The sequence below is a fragment of the Lissotriton helveticus genome, chromosome 5_1 (genome assembly GCF_964261635.1).
Source record: "Lissotriton helveticus chromosome 5_1, aLisHel1.1, whole genome shotgun sequence".
Lineage (NCBI taxonomy): Eukaryota > Metazoa > Chordata > Amphibia > Caudata > Salamandridae > Lissotriton > Lissotriton helveticus.
Genome location: NC_136065.1, coordinates 561,462,416 through 561,483,628, shown reverse-complemented (window position 1 = coordinate 561,483,628; position 21,213 = coordinate 561,462,416). Strand labels below are relative to the sequence as shown.

Genomic DNA, 21,213 nt, shown 5'->3' with positions numbered 1-21,213 from the left:
CCAACGGGTCCTGGCATGCAGGTCACCCAAATACTTCTACAGTGCCCCCGCTGGAATATAGAGTCCCCACAACGAGGCCATGAAGCATCACCATCCTTCACACAGTGCTCAATGTTTTATTCAGTTCACAGCAGCTCTCTCTTTGCATATGGGGATGTCGAAAACAGTCTTGTACATGGGCTACTGCTCGATCGGTGCACAGCGAATCCTCACAAAGGGAGTCCCCAGTATAGGGCTCCAGACTGGACCTCACTCCCTTCAACACACTCCTCTTCCTGGTCTTGGCAAGCAGGCAGCCGATGGTGCTTCAGGGCAATGGCCTTGGTTTCTTTAGGTGATGTCCTCTCACCCAGCATGGAGACCAGCAGGCCTTGAGTCCCAGTCCTGTTCAGAGGCAGAAAGTCTTGCAGAGCTGGCCTTTCTCACACAGCTGTCTGGCTGCCTGGCAGATGACAATTTTGGGGGCACTCAACCTACTCTTCTTATAGTACTTTTCCAGACCCTAAATGTGATTTAGGATCGGAGTCTTTGCATTTTTATTTGGGGGTTCTGATTCTTTTTAAGTGGACATTTCTCTCTTTCTTCTTTTCCCATATAAGAAGCATGAAGCGGATTGCCACTCAAAACTTCTCTTGGGAATGACCAAATTTCCCACCTAGATGTTAGCCACAGTGATATGTGCATCAAAAGGTTAATCCCAGATCCCCAGCCCTTCTCCTTGTAATTACCTGATCAGCCCCATCTCACTTCCTGAGATATGTCCAGACCCTTTCCTTCACATCTATTGTTGAATCGAAGATTAGACTTTTGAAATATAAAGGTAGTCTCATCATTTTCTCTGCAGTGTGTCCCAGCCAGCTCACAGGAATGCAGCAACAAACAAATCTGTCTGGGGGATTCATCTGCCCCTCATGTCTTTACCTGGCAGGCCTGGGCCTCCTAAAATGGAACTCAGGGTCCTCCATTTAATGTACCATTACACACTTAGTGTACAATAGCAGCACACTTACAATCCAGCACTAGTACCTCCATGCATTCTACGATTAAATGTACACATCCATTCAGTACACAAAGTCAGTCTGCGCACACTGTTCAGCACTAAAGCTTTTTTATATTTAACCAGGGCCTGTTATTTACAAACATACGGACACACTCACTATGTGCATGCTGCACACCACCATGTATTATACTTCACGCAAGTACACATACACCCAGCACACGCAATCATTGCACACGCATTGCAGAGCACTACATCTTTCATGTCATATATTCCTCAAAACCATTACAAAGCAATGGGGGAAACCTGTGCGGTCATGGGACCTGGGTAGGAATTGGTACAAAACACAGTGGTCCCAGAGAAATACTTTCAATCAATTAATACTTAGTACCCAATATTATGAATACAACTCAACAAATTGGGTTGCAAGATTCTTTATACAGAGCGTCCCGTCGCATTCAAAACATCCCGGATGCCAGCTGTGGTGTCTCGTGTCCGTGGCTGTCATCCAGGTTGTTTTTTTCTACCTAATTAAGACTTGCATTCGATTCATTTGGTTATCAGATCAACCAGGCATTCATTGCCTTTGCTTTACGCGGTGCTGCCCACACACAAATTAAAGAAATTTAGTGGCACATTACCTTCCTACACCACAAGAGGGGCCTATTCCGTCCTTTTTAGGTCTCGCTCGAGCCAGCACATGCGCTCCTCTGGCGAGAAATTTAGTAGCTGGTTTTAAAAGTGCTACCCACAGGCTTTTGCCGGCCACCAGCTTGCTATTACGTGCACAAGTGCGCGCGACGTGCACAGCTGCCATCTGTCTTCCTGTAATGGCTCATTAAACCTTACAGTGCTTGCGGGATTCCCCTCCCCTACCCCTCCCTTCTCCCACTCCCTCCACGTCAGTTTCATTTTTTTCCTTTCACGCCGCACGGCCGTGTCACTTTCACAGCAGTGCGGCCATTGCTTGTTATATAGAGCATACTTTACCCCTACGTGTCAGAGCGCTCTAAAATAGAACTAGTTACATTATATAAGTACTTCAGAGTACCCCGGGAGTTGGATTTTAGAATACGTTTATGTGCAGACACTCTCCATGTTCATGTCAGTCAAAGCACTGGCTAGTTACGGTTGCAGGACCCTCAGAGAACTGTCAACCCGTATCCAGCGATAGAAGTGGGCGGGGACGGAAGGGCACGGCGTGCCCCTACTTCTTAAAATTATGTTAGTCCGTTCCCCTACTTCTTACTTTTGAAAGAGCGACCGGGGACTGTAACATTGCCATACTTTAAAAGTACACCTTTTTTTTCCCCCCCCATGAGTGGTGCAACGTGAATATTCAGAAGGCCTCTGCAGTGCGCCCGACCTCCTCCCTTTCCCCGCTGTGTCTAATGGGCCTGCAAAGTGAGACTGAAAGGGCCATCAGTGTAGCATGGTGCGAAAACGGCTACTCTGATGGCCCTGCGGCTGCTGTGAGCCCGTGATTCACACCTCACAACGCTGCCAGCCCCCACTGTGACACCAACACATGGGGTGACACCAATCTGCACTGCAGCCTCGCCTCTGCTCTCACCTTTACTGTCGCTCCCTGTGCAAGCTTGTTCCTCATGCTGTTCACACTCGCCAGCGTCTCGCAGGAGATCTGCAATGCTTGACTGCAATTTTCTTTGCTCACAAGGCAACTCTATAGCAGCCTAGCTCATCTGAGGGTGCATGGTTTCCTATTTTTCAGTATCTTGCACAGTCTTCAGTTTTCCAGTGAACCAGTTCCAAATGTCAGCTTGCTCTTCACTACAGTGCCACCTGTTGCTCGCACTCTTGTTTATACAAATCCAGGGAAGACAGATGGAGTAAGACAGAGAGAGAGGGAGACAGAGGGAGCTAGAGGGAGTAAGACAGAGAGAGAGGGAGACAGAGGGAGTAAGACAGAGAGGGGGAGAGAGAGGGAGCTAGAATGAGTAAGACAGAGAGAGAGGGAGCTAGACAGAGAGAGGGGGCTAGAGGGAGTAAGACAGAGAGAAAGGGAGCTAGAGGGAGCAAGACAGAGAGAGGGGGAGCTAGACAGAGAGAGGGGGCTAGAGGGAGTAAGACAGAGAGAAAGGGAGCTAGAGGGAGCAAGACAGAGAGAGGGGGAGCTAGAGGGAATAAGAGAGAGGGAGCTAGAGGGAGCAAGACAGAGAGAGAGGGAGCTAGAGGGAGTAGGACCGAGAGAGAGGGAGCTAGAGGGAGTAAGACAGACAGAGAGGGAGACAGAGGGAGCTAGAGGGAGTAAGACAGAGAGAGAGAGGGAGCTAGACAGAGAGAGGGCGCTAGAGGGAGTCAGACAGAGAGAGAGGGAGCTAGGGGGAGTAAGACAGAGAGAGGGAGCTAGACAGAGAGAGGGAGCTAGAGGGAGTAAGGTAGAGAGAGAAGGAGACAGAGGGAGCAAGACAGAGAGAGAGGGAGCTAGACAGAGAGAGGGAGCTAGAGGGAGTAAGATAGAGACAGAGGGAGCTAGAGGGAGTAAGAGAGGGAGCTACAGGGAGGAAGACAGAGAGAGAGGGAGCTAGAGGGAGGAAGACAGAGAGAGAGGGAGCTAGAGGGAGTACAACAGAGAGAGAGGGAGCTAGAGGGAGTAAGACAGAAAGAGAGGGAGCTAGAGGGAGTAAGAGAGAGAGGGAGACAGAGGGAGCTAGAGGGAGCGAGAGGGAGCTAGAGGGAGTAAGACAGAGAGAGAGGGAGCTAGAGAGACTAAGACAGAGAGAGAGAGAGAGAGGGAGACAGAGGGAGCTAGAGAGAGTAAGACAGCGAGAGAGGGAGCTAGACAGAGAGAGGGAGCTAGAGGGAGTAAGATAGAGAGAGAGAGGGAGCTAGAGCAAGACAGAGAGAGAGGGAGCTAGAGAGTGTAAGCGAGAGAGGGGGAGCTAGAGGGAGGAAGACAGAGAGGGAGCTAGAGGGAGTAATACGGAGAGAGAGGGAGCTAGAGGGAGTAAGACAGAGAGAGAGGGAGCTAGACGGAGCAAGACAGAGAGAGAGGGAGCTAGAGAGAGTAAAACAGAGAGAGGGAGCTAGAGGGAGCAAGACAGAGAGAGAGGGACCTAGAGGGAGTAAGAGAGAGAGAGCGGGAGCTAGAGGGAGTAAGACAGAGAGAGGGAGCTAGAGGGAGTAAGACAGAGAGATAGGGAGCTAGAGGGAGTAAGACAGAGAGATAGGGAGCTAGAGGGAGTAAGACAGAGAGATAGGGAGCTAGAGGGAGTAAGACAGAGAGATAGGGAGCTAGAAGCAGGGAGAGAGGGAGCTAGAGGGAGCAAGACAGAGAGAGGGAGCTAGAGGGAGTAAGCCAGAGGGAGAGGGAGCTAGAGGGAGTAAGACAGAGAGAGAGGGAGCTAGAGGGAGTAAGACAGAGAGAGAGGGAGACAGAGGGTGCTAGAGGGAGCTAGACGGAGAGAGGGAGCTAGACAGAGAGAGGGAGCTAGACAGAGAGAGGGAGCTAGACAGAGAGAGGGAGCTAGACAGAGAGAGGGAGCTAGACAGAGAGAGGGAGCTAGACAGAGAGAGGGAGCTAGACAGAGAGAGGGAGCTACAGGGAGTAAGACAGTACCTAGCGCCGTACATTTCCGACAGAGATGGTCCATGCGGTAAGTCGTGAGGGGGTGACACCATGAGTTACCCGCACCGGGTGACACCAACCCCAGTGACGCCACTGTTCTCTGGTGTGAAGCAGACTGACTGACGCCACCTAGGGGACTCTGACTTGCTATAAATCTGCTCTCCAGCCAGCCAATGAAAAGCTGACCCAGCCCCACCAGCCTCTCCTGGAAATTACTCTCCGTGCCTGCCCAGAGGTCCCCGACCTCTCCTTTACAGTTCTTCCCTTTCGCTGAACCGGGCCTGCACGAGGAGCCTGGACTGCCTCTGAAGCCGAACTCCCCAAACATCAAGTAAGTGGGGGGAATAAAACACCTGGTGCATAATTTTCCTTATCCCTTTTCTTTGCTGCTTCTGTCTTCTTTCTCTCTGCCTTTCCTCGTATTTTATCTCCAAACCATTCTCTTTTCTTCACTCCATCACCTGCTTCTTACTAGCTTGTATTTTTCTGCCATCCTCCTTGCCTGTTCCTTCCTTTTTCTTTCCCACTTCTTTTCACGTAAACATTTTGTGTCCCAATACTTGTTTCTTTTCACCTTTCCTTTCCCCTATGGTTTTCCATTAATGTTTTCATTATCTCACTTCATTCTCTGCTTTTCCCAGCAAGTCTCTTCCTCGTCTATCTTCTCTGCTTAGCTTGCTCTCTGTGTCACTAGCAGGCACACCGACTCATATCGCCCTATATGTTCACCACTTCACATTCGGTAGAGATTACAGGAGTTAAGAATTAGTGAAAACTTACTTAAGTGCACCACTTCAGAGACCACCACAATTAAAGCATATTCAATTTAAAGGTTTTACTGTTAATAGATGACACTTTTTTTTGGGGGGGGGGGGGGGGGACAATTTAGTTTTGCAGACTGATGCATTTGAGTGATTCTAAGTATTAATGCATACTGCAAAGTGTACTGTACACGGCTACAAATAAAACAGTATACAGTGTCAGTGTGAAATATGCTAGACTTCGTATAGAATATTATTGCTGATTCGCTTCAGTGTGTGCAAGATGCAAGTAAATGCTGCAATGAAGTCTCGCACTCTATATGTCCGAGCAACAATATTCGACGTTCGGGCAGGCTTAGGACATCAGAACCCCCCCCCCCCAACACCCCACACCTTGAGCAGTGCATTCTCCCTTCCCACTTTGTACGGTAGGCCAGTAGCTCTTGAAGGTCTATCTGTGCGCAATGCAGCAGTAATATTTCAATTGCCTATCTGAGCTCCCTGGAAGGTAAGGGCTTTTTCTCTGGCTTCCACCTTCACTCACCCTCACACACTCCTCTGTCACAGAATCTTGTCGTCTTTCAACTCCTCTCACACGGTGGCACTCCTCCTATGCCCTTCTCTAAACCTACCCCTAAGACCAAAAGGTTTGATGGGAGGCCTTTCCTGCTCCCTGAGGACAGGCTTGGAGATGGGAAGTAGGAGACACCCATGTATATAAATAACTGCATGTGAAGTGAATATTAGCAAGCTGGGATAAGGGAAGGCTTGTGTAGTTGCTGATCTATATTATGTACTTCATGGCTTCTCGTTCATTCTCTTCTCTTGTTACCATATCCCAGTCCAAGCACCAGCAACTGCAGTTCTATATGCAGAGGGCGGAGTATAGAAATAACATCCATCTCAAGGCCGGCTTTTATTTACTCCTTGCACCGGTTCACACTGTCATAACCATTGGCATTGGTAAAACCTCAGGCACGGGCCGACCCTGCTCTCATTGTTTGCTGCATAATTAGCCTTTTCTGTGTTCCCAATTGATAGCACATGTCAAAGCAAAGCCCATGCGCTGAAAAGTAGTGTGCCGGTGACAAGAAGCAATCACATCACTCTAATTCTGTTATTATCCCTATCTACAGGCTCCTGTAGCACTATACGTTCTTTTATTTAGTAACGTCACTTCCATCCCGTATGAGACCTAGAGAGCTCACTCCAACTCTCCTGATGCATGCACATTCATATTTCTCATTCTTATTTTACTTCAATACAGGGATCTTGACTCCATAATAGTGCCCCTAACAGCCATAACCAAAAACATCACTTAGTCATGATTTAATTAGCACTATCTCCAAGTAATGTCCAGCTTAGCTCTAGTCACAAATTATCAATAAGTGGATGCTTTCCTTGCATAATTGCTGATTGTAGTTATATGGAGGGCAGCTTACTTTTGAAAATAAAACAAAGCAGGAGGCAAAGTCAAGCCCATACTGTCATCAGGCCTCCCATTTCCGGTGCTTAATTTGAAAAGGTGGTTGCAGGTGGTGGCCACCAGCACTCGTTTTTGGGGTTTAAAACAGTACAAGAGAGAAAGGCAGAATATGTGTAAAGAAAGAGGACTGGAAAATAGAGACAGGAGCAGAAAGCAGGGATGAAAAAGAACCTGCAAAAGTAAAATAAAGGCACAGGGAGTGTTTGGTGGTAGCGGACACAACTGTCAACCCTGCATTCGGCAGCACTGTTAACAAGCTTTTGAGAAAAACTTTGAGCCCCGGCACATATTATTTGACAAATTAAGCACTGATTTCAGCTGCCTGCGGCCTCTGCTTTCAACAGAAGTCAATGGGGGGAATTCATTCTTCCGGTTATTTTAAACAAATCTCCCTCTTTACTCTTCTAAAATGTTGGCATTTTGCTCCACCGAAGGGCATCTATCCTGATCTGACACTGCTCTCTGTGCTGTTGGTAGGGGCCCGACAATGCTGTCCCTGCCTATCTCAATCCAGACGTGCAGCTTAACCTGCAATTACAGTGCAGAGGCTCTGCTGATGCCCCTCAAGCCTTTTTTATGCTCGCTCGCCCTATGTGCCCCCTGGGCAGTTTGCAGTCTGCTCTGCCTGCCCGTGTGATCTGCGGCAAGTCTCCAGAAGTGTAGAGATGGCGGGCCGGGAATACCAGAAGAAGCAAGGTGGGCGAGGGGAGGGCTGGATGCAGGAGTAATGCTTGATAGGAGTAAGTAAAGGTGGCGAGGGAGGGGTGGGTCAGTGTTTACTAGAAGCAGGGTAATGAATGATATGCCAGGAGGTGAGGGTGGTGAGGGAGGGATGGATCTGGGTATACTAGAAGCAGGGTAATGAGAAATATCAGGAAGTGAGGGGGAGCTAGGGGAGACCAGGATGTGGGTATGCTAGAAGCAGGGTAATGAGTGTTCCCAGGAAGTGAGGGGGAGCGAGGGGAGGCCAGGATGTGGGTATGCTAGAAACAGGGTAATGAGCGTTGCCAGGAAGTGAGGGTGGCGAGGGCGGGCTGGGTCCGGGTATGCTAGAAGCAGGGTAATGATATGCTAGGAATTGAGGGGGAGCAAGGGGAGTGCTGGGTGTAGGTATGCTTGCAATGTGGTACATGCACAATGCAAAGCTCCAAGTCATGTTTTAAAAGCCACGGATAAATAACGTGCATTCTTGCCCTTTCCCTGTGATACAGGGCAGTGCAGCAAAGTAACATGCTGTGCTGCCCTGCACCACCATTCTCATAAATATGCCCCTAAGCTCACAAACTTGATGGTATCTCTGCTTCATACACAATCATTTTTAGCATGTGCTACCTGCATTGGACCTACTCCAATTATGCAGCAAAGGAGGACAACATAATGTTGGAGGTATGCCTAAATTATGAAGCAAAAAAAGACTGCAGGGTTACATAGTACATTTTCTGATACTTTATTAATTTTACATTTTTTACACATACTAACAGTCTCTGGAAAGCTTTCACCTCATTAATCCCAGTGTAACATGCCAATGCAGCGGTGAGAAAGGTGACCAGTCAACCTTTGCACACGGCCTTCCACTCCACAGCAACACAATTCACGCTGTTTAGTAACTTTTGATCCGTTTGAGCTACAAACAATTTTTTGGGATAAAACCATCAGATTATGCGGCAGATGTATCATGTGGAAAAATACGGCAGAGCTATAATTATGTGGAAAACATCTGCAAACTAGTGTTAGCATCAATAGGGCACAGTTCTTTCGGAGCTTAGCAAATAACCTGCGAAAAAGGATGACAATGTCTAATGCATCAAATGTTTCGAGATGGACAACCACAAACAATGACCAAATCTAATACAAAGAGTTAGTAACCAGAATGAAACTCCTACAACCAGTTTATTGGCCAGATCCAGTAGACATCTTATACGGTGAGGGAGAATTACAAAACCTTTGTAGCAGGTTGCATGTATTTGATATTAGGCAGTACATCCGTGGTTTCAGAGAGTACAAACAAAATAAAAATTGCATCCCTGAAAGCCTGAAACCATTAGTGCACATTATAAACACCTTTTGTACCTCAACTGCTGAATGTGAACGGGGCTTTAGTGTAATGAATGATGTGCTCACACCACTGCGGAACAGAATATCAATAAATCGTCTGTCTTCTATAATGTTCATAAAGATCGTGGGGCCTCCTGTCCTAGAATTTAAACCTGAATTTTATGTTCAGAAATGGTTAGAAAAAGGGAGGAGAAGTGCCAATGAAAGAAACTGCATGGCTCGGAGACAAATGGCTTATGATTCCACTTATAAGCGTATTTGGAATATTCTGTGATTGGAAACATGTCCCACATTGTAAATGAATTAAATATAAACAACATATATATTAAACCTCAAATAAACATGTGTATCGATTGTTTGAATTAAATAACGTTATAAGCTGTAACTGGTCAGTGAAATGTCAAATGCACTAAAAATTGGTATGTTTTGCTATTTTTAGCCACACCTCCGACTCCGCCCACTAATCCAATCCTCTGCTTATTCCCGCCCCCTGAGTCTCCGCCCACAGTTCCCCTACTTTTTTGTCCCCACTTCGACCACTGCCCGTATCCCTATCACGCCCGCTCCGAGCCCCCAGGAAAGTCAAAAGAATATGCCCAGCTGTCAGTTGTAAGCAGGCCGTGACATCTCACCACCAAGGACCCGAAGGCGTGCAGCCTACTTCCTTCCTTCCCTCCACTCTTTCCTCTCGACGACAGTGGCAGGCGGTATCGGTCTACACTGCCCTGATCGCCGGGTCCAGCACACTCCGAATCCGCTCTCCGGCAGTAAAACACCGACTGCAAAGAGGGCGGCACAGACAAAGGCACATGCGGACTCCACACCCAATCAGCACTTCGGAATTCTTTGACGGCATTTAGAGGTGTGGCTGAGGTGCCCCAAACGCTCTAATCCTAGGTCGCCTTACATATTACGTCGCCTCGGAGTCCAAGACCGCTCCGTGAATATGTTGTTACACAACCCGGAAGAGTTAATATTAAGACGTCAAAACATCAACAATGGACAACGGACATTAAATTGAATTCACAAACTGTACATGTAAGTAGCTGACAGGTGTTTATTCTTCCCACCTGCATGGGGTATTTCTGAGACATAGCAGTGTCCTCAGAGCCATTTTTAGGTTCTGCCTGGAGTCAGCGCGCATGCACTGTAATCCCTCTGGGCCAGTGCAGCGCAAGTCCATAACTAAGACTAAGTATGATGAAATGAAATGAAATGATTACGCGCTTGTATAGCGCACGACTACCCGTAGGCATCTCGGCGATTGTACGAATACCGCTGAGGAACCCTTCCTGGCCTTTCCCTGTGAGGAGCCCACTCCTGGGCACCCCCAAGGTGAAGTCAGGCATCCTCAGCGTTGTTAGGGCCGTTATAGAGATTAAGCAAGCTATTGCCCAGAGGTGCAGAGTGGGACTCATGATTAGAATAGGCACCGAAGCGAGAATTATCAGGTCCGAGGAAATTGAGCCCGAGACCCGCCGAGGCGGGAATTGAACCGTGGTCCCGGCCACACTACTGCATCAGGGTCTGCCGCTCTAACCATTGAGCCACACTTCTCTACCATTGAGCCACACTTCTCTACATCTTCTGACATCTTCTTCCATTTAAGTGTGCTGCGATGTAACCATGCGCATAGGTGCGAGTACATACATCCTTTTTTAGGAGACTTACTGTTCTGTTGTGCAGGCCTCGACTTCCCCCAGTGTTGGCACATTATGGTTTGTCCAACCTCTATTGTATTCACAGTTGCCGATGTTACAGATGGCATGTTAGTTTATATAATGTGGGCTCTTTAAACTCGGATGTTCCTCTGTTCATGCTGTTTGACCCGCTGAGGTACACTACATGCAGGGCAACATTACCCTTCAACAGTTTGGCACCGGTTTGTGAAATGACGTCTGCCCTCACCAAGAATGCTATTGATATAATTTGGCTAATAGCACCTTCATGATTCAGTGCTACAAGGCTCAAAGTTAACAGGTACAGTAATTAATATTTCATGGTTTCCCCTTTCTTTTCGGAACTGTGTGAGAAAAATTTGACTTTATAGTCACATTTTAGCGATTGAAAAAAGCAACATTTGGCCTCAATTTAGTTTTCTTTTTAATTGGGTGAACAAACCCGGGAAACCACACTTTATGCTATCAGACTCTTGTATAGCATTCAAGAGGCACTATGACTGTATGGACTGATAACAAGCAAACCTGTGTGATCATTAGACAGACAGATGGTTGGTTGTAGGAGTGTGACCAATGCGTGAGCGGTTGGTGAAGTGTGTTCGGTCCTAAGTGGGCTGGTTCTGTCCTGGTGGTCGTGGCACTGCTCGTGTGTTTGTTGCTGTGCAGTGGGCACGTGGGAAAGCTCGGGTGCGCGTTATGGTCTTTAGCTTGGGTGTGCCCAGGCTCTCTGGCTGCAGTGACTTATACAAAATGAAATATAGCGCTGCAGCAGTTTGTTGCTGGTTTTCCATTGACCCTGGAGCAGGGCTTTGAGAGGGATGAACAAATTGGGGGGTCTCTCATGGGGCGTGTGTGATGTAATTAAGGGCGTGGCTTAAAACGTAAGCTAAAAATCTGAACTTAGCACAGTTTGCCGCCTTGGCATTTTGCTGGGACTATTGGCTTTGTCAATGGTTGTAAGTTGCATAGCAGAAATAAGCAACAGCTATGGCTTCGTAGTATATAATATTGAAAATGCTTTTTTCTTGCAGACGGGGTTGTGGTGTAAGGCTAAAGCTGCCAACTTTCCATCTGAGAGAGCACGTTCGAGCCTGACGTTGGCTCAACAGCCTGTGATTCAAAAAATAAACATATCAGTGTGTATTGTAACTGGTGCTTATGTAAAACGCACCAATATCTTTGGCTGAGTTTACGCTATATAAAAGTTTTAAAAAGGGTCTCTTTATAAAGTTACATAAAAAGCAACAAAGGGTGGGACTACTGCAGGTAAGTTTTTTTTTCTGCCCTATTGGTAGGCTAATAGGGACCCGTCTCAGCACCTACCTTTAAAAACTGCCGGTGCTGAGCACCGGCAGGACCTGGCTATCTTAAAGCCCTGGCCAGAATTATTAGGAAAGCTGATCAATTAAACAGGCATGTTGTAAAACTGGTTCTTCCGCTTCCTGTTGGATGAAACTCTGAAGTAGAACAAAATCTTTTATTATTAATTTCAAATAAACACGCTCACTCGATCCTTCGTAGTTTGAGAGAACTTCTCCCTTGTCTATACCCTTAAAACCCACCCTGTGGCAGGTTTACTGCTGACTCCTAAGCACATCCTTGTTTGGCTGCACCATACACTGTCTGACTAATGAACTTGCTTTTTAGTTCGAGCCTAGAGTCAGCCTAGCTCTAGTTAAACACTTATAAGTTCCCAAAGGCGAGACCTATTGGCTATGCCAATGCTTGTTGATTGGAGCCACCAGCCCTTAAACAAGTGGCCTGATTTCCCCATGCAATTTCTAGTGTTGGGGTCAAGATTGTTCTCATTCTGTCCCGATGACACCCCCCTGCAAGGTTCAAGTGGCCAGTCCAACCTTTAAGTGTTGAAACGTCGACTTTCCAATATCCATCTACCTGGACTGGATTTCTTTCCCACATCTAGACAACATAGGAATTCAATGGTGTATCTACAAAATTGTGGAAAAAACTAATGACAATAAATACATTCAGTCAGGTCACATACAAAACATCCTTGTGACGATTGTATATATTGTAAATATCATTCCTCACGTGTAATTATCAAACTCTCTCACCTACTCACGAGAACTTCTATTTACACTCTTTGCACTGCTTGTGGAGCAACTGTATAAGATGAAATGTTATAAATTGTAGTGATCACTTGACGCTCTAAATAAAGACTCTTGCAACACAATTTGTTGAGGTGTATTTATAATATTGGGTACTAAGTATTAATTGATTGAAAGTATTTCTCTAGGACCACTGTGTAATGTATTCCTAAAAGGCAGACACACACTCTGCACATTCATGAATCTCATGTGTACTACACTGTACTGCTCTATCCATGAACGGTCACCTTTCCAGGCACACATACAACCAGCGCAGAGTCGCTACTCATGCTCTACGCAGCACTCCACATCTATCCGATATAGGCCAAAGGTGAGTAAAGTTCACAGCAGCAGTACTTTTCAAAAAGGTGAGTGAGATTGTAGGCCTCACTCCAGTGACACAGGGTAGAAAGAACCTGTTCACTACAAGGTATGCAGCCACTACCGCGCTTGTTGACTGGGGGTGAGTGCTTGCAATGTTCAACACTCCGTCCATCATCCCCTTTGGTTTTGCTTTGTTTGCCCTAAGTTGCCAGGGTATGCCCAGGCGTGGGTCCCTTGCTCACTCTGCCACTGGATTAAAGCTATCCTGGCTGATGACGGCTGATTAGCCAGAAACCGGTACCAGGATGCTTGTGTCGGGTCCAGGGAAGACATGGCTTGGCAGTTCGAGCTGGACTGTTCCCATGAGGCACAGGGTCAGACTGACTTGCATATGGCCATGTCTAAACTGGGGTGGCGGAGTGAGCTAAAGAATGATGATGGAATAAACCCAGATCAGTTGCCTGGGGTGAGTGCTTGCAAAGTTCAACACTCCGTCCATCATCCCCTTTGGTTTTACAAAACACAGTGGTCCCAGAGAAATACTTTCAATCAATTAATACTTAGTACCCAATATTATAAATACACCTCAACAAATTGGGTTGCAAGATTCTTTATACAGAGCTTCCAGTCAGGTCACATTCAAAACAACCCGGATGACAGCTGTGGTGTCTCGTGTCGGTGGCTGTCATCCGGATTGTTTTTTCTACCCGATTAAGACTTGCATCTGATTAATTTGGTTATCAAATCAACCAGGCATTCATTGCCTTTGATACATGCGGTGCGGCCCACAGACAAATTAATGAAATTTGGAGGCACATCCCCTTCCTACACCACAAGAGGGGCATATTCTGTCCTTTTTGATAGGATCCACCAGCCCTTAAACAAGTGGCCTGATTTCCCCAAGCAATTTCCAGTGTTGGGGTCAAGATTGTTCTCATTCTGTCCTGATGAAGACCACCCTGCAAGGATCAAGTGGCCAGATCAACCTTTAAGGGTCGAAACGTCAACTTTCCAATATCCATCTACCTGGACTGGATTTCTTTTCCACATGTAGACAACATAAGAATTCAATGGTGTATCTACAAAATTGTGGGATAAACTAATGACAATAAATACATTCAGTCAGGTCACATTCAAAACATCCTTGTGACGATTGTATATATTGTAAATATCATTCCTCAAGTGTAATTATGAAACTCTCCCTCACCTACTCACGAGCACTTCTATTTACACTCTTTCCACTGCTTGCGGAGCAACTGTATAAGATGAAATGTTATAAATTGTAGTGATCACTTGAAGCTCTGAATAAATAATCTTGCAATATAATTTGTTGAAGTGTATTTATTAATATTGGGTACTAAGTATTGATTGATTGAAATTATTCCTCTAGGACCACTGTGTCATGTATTCCACAAAGGCAGACACACACTCAGCACATGCACAAATCTCATATGTACTACACAGTACTGCTCTATCCATGTACTGTACCCTCTCCGGGCACACATACAACCAGCGCAGAGTCGCTACTCCTGCTCTACGCAGCACTCCACATCTACCCAATATAGGCCAAAGGTGAGTAAAGTTCACAGCAGCAGTACTTTTCAAAAAGGTGAGTGAGCCTGTGAGACAGGTTAAAAAGAACCTGTTCACTACAAGGTATGCTGCCACCACTGCACTTGTGCTGCTTAACTCCTAGTGAAGGCAACAGCCTTCCACCACTATGAGGGCAGCACTTTGGGCGCTCCTCCCGGTCCAACAAGACAGCAATTCATGAGACACGCCTATGTCACGATCCGTGTTCACTGATAAAAAAAAAAAAATCTTCATTAGGTAACCAGACAATACAGTTGGGCACTCATACCGGGGGTACACATCTTAACCACGTAGAGGACTTTTCTGTCCCAACACAGCTTTACTGTGAGAGTAGCTTAATGAAGCTATTATTAAGGTTTATAAACATATGACCAGTGCATTGGTTTGCATGCGCAGGTTGGATCGCCGTGCACACTGAGTAAGGCAGCCACTCCACCACATTTCTCTTGTAGCCTTTGCTTCAGGTTGCGCCTATGGTAAAAGTTCCAGTCCTTGAATGTAACTGCAGGAAAATGTCTGCTACTGTTAAGTATTACATTCACGACTGTGCACAGCAAATCAACAGGACTTGACTTTGGGCAGAGGAGGCAGACCCAAGTCAACACTATAAGTCTTACACCGCTTTTATTAATTATTTTTTTTACTTTCAGCCGTTCTGCTATAAAACATGTCAAATAAAATTGACAAAGCCAATAGATGTTGCACAGGCAAGACCTATTGGCTTTGCCAATGTTTAGGAAAGTAAAAACCTTGAAGACGCAGCCATAAGTGGTTGCAACAAAGCGTTTTTTCCAGAAGGGGAGAGGTAAGAAATGATAGGGACAGTGGTGAGGGGGATAGCAATGACAGGGAACTGTTGAAGAGCCAACACTGAGGAGGGGGAATGAGTCAAACATCAACGCGGGAGGTAGGTGGGGCAAGCAATAACAACATGGCATCAATGCGGGAGGGGGAGAAGCAAAGCAACAAGGCGGATGGGGGCGGGGCAGAAGTCCTGAAAAAACATGTCATCTTGTGGAGAGCTACAACTCCCCAAAAAAGTGCCTTTGTACTTATGTGTCCAGTGGAAGGACAATGAACGCTGACAGACTGGAGTACTTTGTCCATGCTCCACAGAACGACCAAACATAAGTGAAACCAGCACGAGCTGACTAATAAGAAGCAAAGAAACGAGAGAGATGATGATGCCAGGCTAAGCAGTCTCTACGCCCCACTGTGTAAACAAAATGTCAAAATGTCTTGCAAGAGACTGTGGATGCATGGTCCAAGGCGAAACATAAAAACCACTGCTCGGGATACAAAAGCCAAGTTCCTATTAAGAGAGGCACAATAAAAATTCCACAAAGAGGACATGTGGCCTAAGGAACCCACTTTGGAAATAAGGAGTCAGGTTCGACTCCTGGAGTCAGCTTAACCTGTGATTCTCAACAAAATATTTAATATCCCCGTGCCTAAAATTAAAAATGTTTTTCAAAAAACACAACTGAGCTCGTGTAATATTATCTGGAGCGCATGTAACGTGCCTCAGCGATAGGTGTACTATATAAAAACAGCTAAAAAATGTTATTAAAAAAAATAGCAATAGACTGAAATGACTTATCGCAGAATATTATTTCAAGGTAACAAGATACGTCTGCATTTCTATCAAAAGAAAACGCAACGCTTCTAAAACACAACATGTAAATATCCTAGAATTTGCTATTCAGTACATGGGGCCTGAAGTGATTCATACATTTAGGCGTCGAGGCGCTTCCCTATGCGCATGTTTTAGATGGCTAGCAACCAAGTCCCGTCTCCGAACAGCTTAGCCCCGCCCCCACGGAACTGTAGGGAGAACTACTGTGCAGGTACGTTCCAGCAGTACTTACCTCAGTATCACCGACTCTAGGCGGCCTTGGGTTGGGAGAAGGCCGGACCAAATGGGAGCTGTGGAGGTCAGACAAAATCTTGAGCACACGCTGAACACTATGCAGCAGCATAGGGCGGAGCTTGGTCACTCCCGGAGAATCTCTGTAGCCGAAACATTGGGAGGAAGTAAACGCTCATGACGCAATTACAGCCCGGGTGGCTCCCAGCAGTAGATGGCGGCACAGAGGTGTATATATTTTATCGACAGACTCACTGAGCCGATCACATGTCCTGTCCCATTCACTGCAGAACTTCCAGCTATGAAGATCGAATCACTGCACACTGTAAGAAAGTCAGCCGGCTGTAATTGCAACATATGCTAGGGACGGACACTTGCTACTTCCTGGAACATAAACTAAATGACCAACTGGCAAAAACGTTTCATACGCCAACCCCTACGCGGAGTACATCATTTATCGGGAACTCCTATCCAATAAACAAATGACAGGAACTCGGGTAGCCAATCCCGTGGCTAAAAAATCTTAACCAATCCAAGGTCAAGCCGGTCGAAAAAAATATGTTGTTTCTTTTACTGGAGTTTTAGGCTTGGGCAATACGTGCAAGTAGGCTTTCGTTAAAGGAACAATAACGGACTGTTCAGCGAAATTGAGTTGGTTAATACATTATAAATGTTATGTTATGTTATGTTATGTTATAAGTTTATTTATATAGCGCACGGCTACTCAGGAAGAGTGTCCCGGCGCTTTATGTTGGCAGCTCAGCAATTAAAAAACATAACAGTGATAAAAACAAAAGAACAGAAGGAGAAAACAAAACATCCTACAGATTAAAAAGCCAGGTCTTAAGATTTTTTCTGAACAGCAGCAGACTGGGAGTGCTGCGTAGGGCAAGGGGCAAGGAATTCCACAACTGGGGTGCCCTGAGGCTAAAAGAGCGACCTCCGGTGCGAGCCTTCCTCACTCGTGGGACCACGGCCATGAACAAAGTTTCCGAGCGCAATGAGCGTGCCGGGCGATAGAAAAACAGCCTGCGCTGCAGATACTTTGCTCCCTGGCCACAAAGTGCTTTATGCACCAGAGTCAGCGCTTTAAACATAATCCGCTTTCGGATGGGCAGCCAATGAAGTGACTGCAAATAAATAAATATTAATAATACATTAATATATACCACAGATTGGTTACTTCTTAGCACAGTCACATTTAATAAACGTATTGGGTAGTGCTGGAGCAGGTTGGTTAGACAGCATCCTGCCATACTGGGAAGCATTGTATCACATTGAACTGCATTGCAGTTAAAATTGTAATACACTGGGGTTTTGGAAGTAGTCAACAATACCTATGAATATCCTGGCTTATGATGTCAGTGAAACACACAAAAGATGATGAGAGTAACAGTTGTAATTTGTCTAACCACTGTAAATGGTCGCTGTAGCATCCCAACCCATCAATCTTCTGCTCACCATGCCACCCTACTTTGGACCCAACCATATGCAAATCAGCGTTGAACCTGCTCCTCATGGTCCAGCCTGAACTGCTAAGTCAGGTCCTCCCTGAAATCAAAAGACAAGCCACCCATGACCAGTTACGCCCAAGTTATGGCCTCATCAGCCAGTTACAGCTTCCAGCCCTGCCAAGTATCACGCATCAGGCGTGAGACTGACGCATTTCAGTGCGGTGGTCCGCATCACCGCATTGAAATGCATTGTCACGCATCTTCACTTATAGTGGCGATTAAACTAAAAGAGTGGCAGCGCGCTGTGTCATGAAGGCTGCTCCTGGCAGGCTTGGGGGCTGACAGTGACTGAGCCGAGTTAGTAGCTACTAACTCACTCAGATTTCCCTGTGCGCCATTTGTTGGGACTGACGTCAGGTCACGAGGCAGTGCTGTGGCCAATAGGCACGCCCCAGGACGATGTCCTATTGACGCGCTGGTTGCAGTTAAGCTTGTGGCAGGGTGGCAAATGTTGGCAGTGCTGGCGCTGCTCGGCCGGTAATTGAAATAAATGACCCCGGGACCGCGTGACCCAATCCACGGATCCAGTGAGCGCATTAAGAACAATTCTGTGCAGCTGAGCTGTTCCTGCTGCTGACACTGAGTGAGAGTGAGTCTGATGGCCGGGCGGCTGGCACACGTTTGTAGGTATTCTGTCATGATTCGCCCTGATGCGCGGAAGACAGATGGAGGAAGAAGGGTCTCACGGAGCGGCGCCGCGGGAACTACAATGACCAGCATGCCTAGAGGGAAGGCAGCGCGAAACTACACGCCTACTTAAGCAACCCGACTCGAGGTTGCAGCGTCGGTTATTCGAACTGTTGTTGGCGTTGCCAGAGAACTCTCTCCTGTGATCCGTAGCGGATATTGACCTGAGGAAGCCGAAGTCAGATAGAGCAGACACTCTCTGACTCGTTTGGGTATCGGCATCGAGCTGTGTCTGAGACGCGCACCGAGAAGGTGATTGCAGCGTCTGGGACACGGAAGCTGAGAAGCACGGCTGTGCTTTATTCGACTGCAGTACGGGGGTGCAGGAAAGGGAGTTTGCTTCTCTCACCTGAGACCTTAAGTGCACCGCCGCTGAGATGCACACCACGGAGGTGTGTGCCGCGTCTCAGCGTATTGGAGTCATCAGCCTATACAGATACAGGGAGAGAAGAGATGCTGCTCTTTCTCTCCGTGCCCGTACTGTGTAGGTCCTGAGAAGCAAAAGAGAGGGTCCAGAAGCAGTGCAGGTCGAGCGGCTGTTCCCTGACAAATACACAAACGGAAGGTAGAGTGCCCGGGTGGGCATTCCCTCGTTTGGTACTGCTACCGCGCCCCAATCAAGAACAGGAACAGGGCCCAACGTATCACCCCCATCACAGCTGTCGAGCGGCATTGTCGGCCGCCACTTAGCACGGTGTACTTCGTTGGGAGAACACCGGGACTGGTGTTCATGCGAAGGACGGTGAGACCATCCAGGAGCTGTGATCGGGTATCGTTAACATACTTTGATACTAGTTGTACATTGTGTAACTGTAATAAGCATTAGTCTTTACCCTTGATCATTAAATCGGTAAAGCACTAACTTGTTGTCTGTTGTCCTGAGTATTTGGGGGCTGCCCCCGATCCCGGAACCATCAGGGCGTTACAACATAACCGACCTTACAACTATAACTATCCCCTGGTCGGGGTAAACCGCAATGGCAGCGATCGACGACGTATTGGCCGTTCTGGCTGCTGTACAATTGGAACTTGCCGCATCCAGACAAGAGACAGCTGACGTCAAGGCCAGGATGGACGCATTTCAGGTGGACCCCTTCGCTCCAGGTCCTGCCGCCACAAAGACATCTCCTGCGGTGGTGGTTGAACTGCCGGTCTCTATCCCTCTGGCCACACAGGAGAGGTATAACGGTGATCCCGGTACGGTGCATGTTTTCCTCACGGAAGTAGTGTTGCATTTGTCCTGCAAACCCAAAGCATTTCCTACCAGCCAAGCCAGGGTGGCCTTTCTTATCTCCTACCTGGCCGGAAACGGTGCGCAATGGGCAGTCCCGCTAGTGAGCAGGGACGACCCGCTCTTGTGCGACTGGGCGCTTTCCGCAAAGAATTTCTGAAGGTCTTTGATAGGAGGGCGGACTCCTATACCGCTGATAGAGAAATGTTGGAATTGAAGCAAGGCAGCGGTGACCTGCTGCAGTATCTGAACTCGTTCAGGCGACTAGTGGCCGAAACCAAGTGGCCTCTCTCCAAACAAACCGCACTATTTCATCAGGGGTTGAGCGATGAGCTCAAGGACGTAGTGGCTCAGATCGATCCCCAACCCAAGACTTGTGAGGGTCTCATTAATCTGGTGCTGCGTCTAGACCATAGACTGAGCGAGAGGAAAGGCGACCATAAGAGGAAAGGGAAACCAGCGACTTCCTATGGGGTGGTGGGAGGCCCTGAACCTAGCTCACCTGCAAAGACAGAACCTATGGACATCGGGGCCATAAGGGCCAGCTTAACGGCCACCGAGAAGGAATCGAGACGCAAGCAAGGACTGTGCTTGTATTGCGGCAAAAAGGGGCACTACGTCCAAGAGTGCCCTGCCAAACCCAAGACCAGCCGATACCGGCCCAACCGAGCGGTGACGGCGGTGGTGGATGCACCGGCGGAAAACTAACGGACTCCCGGAAAAGAGAGGGGGCCTTCTGGAGTCATGTCATCATCCCTTCTATGTCTCATTCAGATCGCGCAGGGCAACAACATTTGTTAATAACTGTGTACATTGGGATACTAGACCAATGGATACCTGTGGTGGCCATGGTGGACTCAGGGGCCACCGGACTCTTCATGGACCGGAGATTAGATATCCCGCTCATTCCAAAGTCTAGTCCCGAGGATGTATATGCTGTGGACGGGAGACGTTTGGTTACCGGGCCTTTCGGACACCATACGGGGGAGCTTCCTGTGAAGTACGGGAAGTGGCATGAAGAACACATCGACTTCAACATCATCAGAGCCCCTCAGTACGGCGTTATACTCGGTCTGCCCTGGCTCCAGAAGCATAACCCTTCCATCGATTGGTCAACCCATGACATCAGGATGACTTCGCCGCTTTGCTTCCAGCGGTGCGTAAGGCGACAGGAGTCTCTCCGCATTCATCAGGGCGAGAGCCACACGGTAGCCACAGCAGCAGAGAAGGAGGTCCCGCTCCCCAGCGCATATCTCATATCTCGATTTCGAGGACGTTTTTGACGAGGTGCGGGCTGAGGCGCTCCCTCCACACCGGGAGTA

The 21,213-nt window shown here is 47.5% G+C and overlaps 1 protein-coding gene across 2 annotated transcripts in view; it reads right to left on the bottom strand.

Moving 5' to 3' along the window:
- ATAD1 (ATPase family AAA domain containing 1) overlaps nucleotides 1–21,213 on the bottom strand; it is a 291,020-nt gene that overhangs the window by 202,020 nt on the left and 67,787 nt on the right. The window contains exon 1 of one of the 2 annotated variants that reach the window (XM_078642891.1): nucleotides 16,461–16,852. The exons of the other annotated variant lie outside the window; for it this stretch is intronic. The gene's annotated coding sequence lies outside the window, so the exon portion shown is untranslated. Of the gene's footprint in view, nucleotides 1–16,460; nucleotides 16,853–21,213 lie in introns of those variants that run through there. 2 annotated transcript variants of the gene reach the window in all.